Below are 7,340 nucleotides of genomic sequence, written 5' to 3' on the forward strand. Positions count from 1 at the left end.
GTAAAAGATTGTATCTTTCACAAAATGAAAATTTCATAAAAAACACAAGCCGACTCCCTCCAAACAAGAAAATATAATAAGAAGAAAGCAATACCATAACTAACATAAGGATTAAAATGTTACTATAATTACATATTACCTAGGTAAGTAATTGTATAAATGGTAGAAAATTCAATTCAATGAAGATGACATTTAGTTGCCCCAAAAATGAGCGTTTAAAAATGAAATTTTACAATAAAAACATGTAATAAAAAGTATATCTTAACTACAATATAAAGGAGGGAGATTTTGTTAAGTTCGGACAATACTACAATATTAAGAAAGAGCAGAACACTTCCACTACCAAGAAGAATTGTTGCATGCTCTTCACCTTCCGCGACTCAGAATTTTAATTATTTTCTGTTCATCACCTTTAAACGGTCATCACACATATGGTGTTTTCTGATATTCTTCTTCCACGTCTCTAGATTGTAGCTGTAATTTTTATCCATAAAATCATCAATTTTTTTTAAAAAATCTAATGCAGGAAATATGATCACGTTATTTGTCGCAGCAACTATACTTGTATGCGTTCAACACCACCTTATGATGCGATTGTTTCTAAAGATGGGACTGGAAATTTCAACACAACTATTGGAGCAATATTGACGGTCCCTAATCGCATTTGTCAAGTATCAGGAATATATTAATGTTGAGCAATATTGACGGTCCCTAATCGCATTTGTCAAGTATCAGGAATATATTAATGTTGATAAAAAGAATATTAATATTTTTCAGATCGAAAAAGAGATGAATACTACGATAATAACAGGTAATAGAAGTTTTATCGATGACAACAAAATATATTATACTGCAACCATTGGTAAGTCCCTCTCTCTTTAAATACATATATTTTATTAATTTTGATGAATTATAATTGTTTCTTCTTATTTGATTTGTGGGGATTCTTGGCGATAACTTCATAGTGCAAGACTTAACTTTAAGGAATCATGTCGGACCTATAAAGCATTAGACAATGACATTAAGATTTGAAGCATATTTGACATATTTTTATGGATTTTGATACGATGAATATCAAGACACCTTGTATGTGAAAAGACAACATCAATTCTATCGAAATTGTGAAATCTATGGCATGATAGATTTCATATACGGTGACACGGAGACTCTATTCCAAAACTACTTGATTGTAGCACGTGTTTCATTGGTCAAGATATATGATACAATCACAACCTAGGAAAGAGTTTGAGGACGTTTTAACTCGAGTAGTGCGTCGAAATTGCACTATAAAGTCTACCGGAGATAGCGTCATAAAGTATTTAGGTCGGTCATGGGGAATATTTCTTTAGGACTGTAATAATGACAAATTACATCGGTAACTAGATCGGTCCTAGAGGATGGGTTGAATGGATTGAATTGACAAATAAATCAATTAGCCGTCTATCCTATTATCTGGAGTACTAATTTATTTTCCTTATTTTTTATGTGATATTTGATAATAACGTAAAAAAAGACTATAAATCACTATAATAACAACTTACAATGTCTAAAATTTTGTTGTCTCTTAAATTTTTTTAGTCCACATAAATTAAGGTAGAGAGATACATATATAATGTGAAAATTTACGTAAGAAATTATCATAAATCATAATAATTAACAACTTAAAATATCTAGAAATTTGTTTACCCTTATTCTGTCCACATTAATTGAGGCTAACAACTTAAAGTATATACAAAGGAATTAAAAAAAATAGCTGACTCTCGAAATCTGCTTGAGCAATATAAATTGAGATAAAGGGAGTAATATGTATTATATGAAAATTACGTAAAAAGTATTGTTAAACATAATAATTGATAACTTAGATATTCTTAAAAATATAATAATTTTATTGACTCCAAATTATTTTTGTGTGACAAATTAAAACTAAAAATTAACATTTATTGAACTTGTGCTAGCAAGGGTTCTTATATCTAGAAAGTTTTTTCTTATAAAGCTTATAATGTTATAAATTCATTGAACAAATTATATGTCCATAGAGTTTATCCATAAACTTATACTTATCATCTATGTGTATTCCGTAGGATCTATGAAACTTTTTGGATAAGAATTATCTATTTATTATGATACTTAATTTGGCGACTTCTGCAATGATTTCTCAACCCAAGGTTGTTCATACCATCAAGGGTTTTGGTAGAGTAGTAAATGTTCTTTCATCCTTAACCAAGAGGTCTTAGGTTCGACCCCTCTTGGGTATGGAGTGCTGGGACTTTCTGGTGCAAAACTAAATTTAATCAGTTTTCAATGTGGGTACCGGACAGTGGATGAGAAACAAAAAAAGATTGTCTATTAACCATTGCAAGAAACACATGAGAGACAAGAAGACATTTGGATAAGATGATCTCTACATTGTAATCCCTATATATTTTGTCTATATTATTGTAGTATATTGCTTATATTTTACATATTATCAACACAAAACTCTAGCCAATTTAGATTTGAGTTTTAGTGTTTCTTTGGCTCATGTTCTATTGATCTCGTTATAAGAATCTAGAAGGAAAAATGTTAACTACTACAATCAAGGTAGTATATGCATCGGATATGTATTCTCTAGATTCTTTTTATGATTTAGAATACTATAGTTTTCGGTCACTAACATTGACCAATAACCAAAGACATATACTGCTATTGGCTGAATATGCTCTGCTCCACAAAGTTCCTTAAATGGAAAAAAGGTATAAAACTTTGATAGCATGAGTTTGGGTACTATATTTTATGACTTCTATTTTAATATTTTGAAAGACTCAACGAGTGAGTCATGTTGTACTTTTATTATATCGTTGGTTAAGGTTAAGACGATGGATTCAAGTCCCATCGCACCAACAAGGTAAGACATTAGTTTAAAGTCCACATGCACCATAATAAAAAAAGTTTGAGGGTAAGACGGAAGATTTATGTTCTATTGCACCACGAGGGTAAGACATCAAATTTGAGTTTTGATGAACCATGATGATAAGGATTAGGCTCAAGTCCCATAAAATTATGGCCTAACACTCCTTATATGGATAAGACATCGAGTCTGAGTCAAAGCACCATAGTGATGATTTAATGATGACTAAGACTTTGATAAAAAGTCGTGAAATTTGTCCCGTTGAATTTGCTCCATTCCCTAAAGTGAATGTAGTAGCATAATAAGTTAGGAATCCTCCTAATTGCTCCATTCTGTCATATGAATATGGTAGCGGTGAATCACAACTATGAAAAATGACTAGTTATCAAATGTATGAATAAGGGCGTTGATGAACATAATTATAATAGTTATCATTGTGGTAATTATAATAGAAAGAACAATAAGGGCTCTCCAAATAGTCCTTCAAATTGTGAAGGCAATTTTTATCATCATAATGGTACAAAAGGTCATTGGACCCATTGTCGTTGTGCGATAAAATAATTTGATAAATTTATAAAAATCCTCCATCAAAATAAAGAATCATAAAGTGGTGGTACACTTGACCTTTCAAAGTGATGTTGAGATGATATATGCAAAGGCTTCATAATGCAAATTTATGAAGCACATATAAATGATTTTTCCATTCCTTGAAGAGAAGCATGAATGCTCGACCATTCTAAAAGAGAATGAGTCAAGATGTGATAAAATTGTAACATTCCAGAAAATGTACTTGTCTAGTGAAGAGACTATTAGGTTTTAAGAATAGGTATTGGAATAGATAGGCATCCCAATGCCCAATATTGAGTAATATTAGGCATGTTAGAAAATATTGGCTAAAAGGGTGTTAGCCAATTTCTATTAATTAACAAAACTTAGAATACACGTTGATGATCAAATGCCCCAATCCAAGCTTGTTTAGGAAGTGTACCTGCAATGAAGACCCTATGCTAAAATTTGTAATCAATCAGCAAACACATTAGGTACTAGGCATCCAAGTGTCAAGCCTAGATACTATAGCACATAACCATTTAAAATGATCATGTAGATTAAGAATTGCCCTAGGACATAGTGAGGATCCTTGGGACAACAAGAAGGGCGCAGCAACACATGTGCAAGCACATGTGCTGCCGGTCGAGAGACAAGAAGACAAGCCCAACCGATTCGCTTAGGGCGGTTAGGGGGAAGGAGCATGACGGCCCAAGCCATATGGGGCCAAGCTTCCTATCCATTCTATGCCCTAACTAACTTACCTAACTAGCTAACTAACGTAGGACAAACAAAAATAAATTAACAAGTACACTCGACAACCTAAGACCTAACCGAGTGACACTAGCCGAGTAACTAACTAAAAAAACATCCTAGTACCTAACCTAGGATGGTCGAAAGTGGTTGGTTATGGTCCTAAAAACTTAGGGGTACTTTAGTAATTACCCTATGTCACTTAATTAATTAAATTAGCAACTTGATTAATTAATTCAAATCCTAGTCAAAACCCGAGACCCTAAGTCAAATGTTCTCCTAGTTGTAATCAATTTAGGAGGGGGAATTTTAGGTAATTTAAGTGGAGGGTCTTTAGGGTAATTCATGGGATGTCTATATATTGAAATTACGTCAATTTTGTACCACTTTTACACGTCCCAAACCCGATCACATCGAAATTTCTCTCATCTCTCAAGAAACACTCTCTTTTCCAAACTCCATTGAAGAATAAGAAAAAGCTTAAGGAAGAATATGAAGGTTTCGAAGTTTCCAATCAGATTTTCGTGGATTCTTCATCTATAAGGTATGAGTTTTAACTCATGGGATTCCTATCTCCAAGAGGTCCTTTCAAGATAAGTTTTCAAGAACTTCAAATACTAGGGTTTTTATTCTACAAAACGGATTATGATTTTTAATGAAAAGTAAACGTTTTCTATATCTAATTTTGCATGACTTGTTGAGTAATTGAATGATAATGTTTGAATGTCGTGTGATACATGATCTTTCTCTATGTGATGGTTTCGAATGGGTTGTTTGTAGTGTTTGATAACGTGAAAATGTTAGGTTAGAATTTAAGGTTTGAATGAACCCTTTTATGACTCATTTACCCTCTCCTATGCTATGTATTGATCTTGTACATGATTTTTATGAGTTGTTCTTGATTATTTCATTGATTCTTTTACTAAGTATTATTATGAATGTCGCATGATGAATAAGGTTCTTGGAAACAAGAGGTAAGTCTTCTAAAATTGTGATTACTCTAAGATGTTTATGTTAGCCTATAGGTTGTGATGCTATGTTATGAAAAGTATGTATGATGTTCGTATGTGAATATACTGGCTATAAATATGTAAATTATGAGATCATGATAAGAACACGAATATGCAAGTGTATGATATCCCTTGTATGCTTTACACAAGGTGATTATCTTATGTTAATCTCACAAAAGAAAGGTTACGATGAAAGGACAATTATAATCTAATCTAAAATAGCTTATGATCATGTTATACAAGGTGATAATCTCCTATGACCTATGATAAGTTTATTATGAAAAACAAATTAAAGGTTATTTTGAGAAAAGGGACTTAAGCTAAGCACCGATGAACTAGATATGGGAAATGTCCCTTCCCTAGGGGAAGGTAGGTTCACAATGATTCTTATGAGATTGAGGCTGCCATGTAATGTGGAACTATGGGTCTCTAATATATCTCCTAGTTCTTGAACTATGTTTCCACCATAGGATACTAGCTAGTGGATCCACCTAGAAAGCTATGTCATGTTCGGTTCTACTTTGGCCGGTAAACCACCTCTTTTCGGTGTGGGGAAGACACCGGATTCCATGTTTAGCTCACATGGTCTATGTTGGTTAGGCGTATGTTCCCTCATGTAAAACAAAAGACAAGTAAGTGAACGTCGACTAGGGTGACTTGAGAAGTTTTCTTAGTATAGGTAGTGGTATGAGACACTACCTAGACATTGCACAAGTTGACTCTAAGGGAAGTCCTAGGAGATTGTTATTAATAAATATGATGATTTGAAAGATATATGTTTATGACATATGATGTTACTCTTACATGAATATTGGATATTATGATGAATATGTTATTTTGTTATATTGCTATATGAAGTGATGACTAATTATGTTACAAGTTATATGAAGTATAGTTTTACTTATGGTCTCCTATCTTATGTACTTGGTTCTATGGGGTTATGAGGATTCACATGACCATTGCACTTGTAGGTTGGGGATGGGATCATTGGTAAGTGTTTTGTATGTTGAGCTATGTGATTGATTGAATATGAAAAGTTAATATGACTATGATAATATGTCTTTAATTATGTTCATCTTTGATGTCAATGAAATCCTTAATTTGTATGTGTTATATGGTATGTGCATTGAATATTTTCATATGGCTTAGCATGTTTTTAAAGATATGATAAATGATTCTTTTTCATGCATGTCCTTATGTGTTATGTGCATATACTCATACTTAGTACATGTGGAGTACTAACGGCATTACTATAGGTTCCGACCGTTGAATCTTAAGGAGGTCGATTTGAAGAAGCTTCGAACTCTTTCTCCAAGTCTTGGTAGGCCCTCATATTCGGGGATGGTATCTTTCATATTCTATCTTACGTAGATTTTTAGTAGTTTTAAGAATAACTATTTCCATTATATTCTTTCGATTCTTTTGTAATATGACCTATATGGCATACTAACTATTATTGGCTAAGTTCAAATTTACACTCTTAGATGGTTTTTATATATGTGAGATAATTTCTTAGAAAATCGAATGCTTTTATAAATCTTAAGTTAGAAGTCTAAGTATACTTCATTAGTATATTAAAAGTTTAAATTTTTCGCAAACTTTAACTGTATGATTGTGATGAAAGCTAAGAAGAGCCTTGTCTACGACCTCTGAGAGGTTAACGACGCCGATCGCATCTGGGGTCTAGATTTCGGGTGTGATAATTATGATATATGTCACTACTCACCTCTCAAAGAGGTTCAAGAAAAGTAAATATCAGTTGACATGGCCGAATGGTTATTCCGGTTCCTTATGATGTAAAAGTAATTGAGAATCCACATGACTTATATGAAGAAATAAAAGATTCTTCAAGAATTCTCTAAGGTTGCTTGTTCTGATGATGAAATAATCATTGTATTATTATACTAGCTAAGGTTGGGATTCTACTTTCCCGAGGTTTTAAAAACATATAAAAAGGTGAAAATGGGCTCGTACATGTCATGTGAAAGATTTTCAACTATATGATAGATTCATCTATGAGATGGTCACATGTGCTTTTTTGTTAACTTACCAATTGGTTTTTGTAAGGTTGATTTCTTGAATCGTTAAATTAAGAGCTCAATTCCAAACTATTGAATTATGTTGATACTGTTGTGTGAAGACCG

General features: G+C 32.6%; 1 pseudogene; it reads left to right on the forward strand.

The window, feature by feature from the left end:
- Positions 1-257: 257 nt before the first annotated feature.
- LOC114077877 lies at positions 258-1,464 on the forward strand (annotated as a pseudogene).
- Positions 1,465-7,340: the final 5,876 nt, after the last annotated feature.

Source organism: Solanum pennellii, chromosome 7 (assembly GCF_001406875.1).
Source record: "Solanum pennellii chromosome 7, SPENNV200".
Taxonomy (NCBI): Eukaryota; Viridiplantae; Streptophyta; class Magnoliopsida; order Solanales; family Solanaceae; genus Solanum; species Solanum pennellii.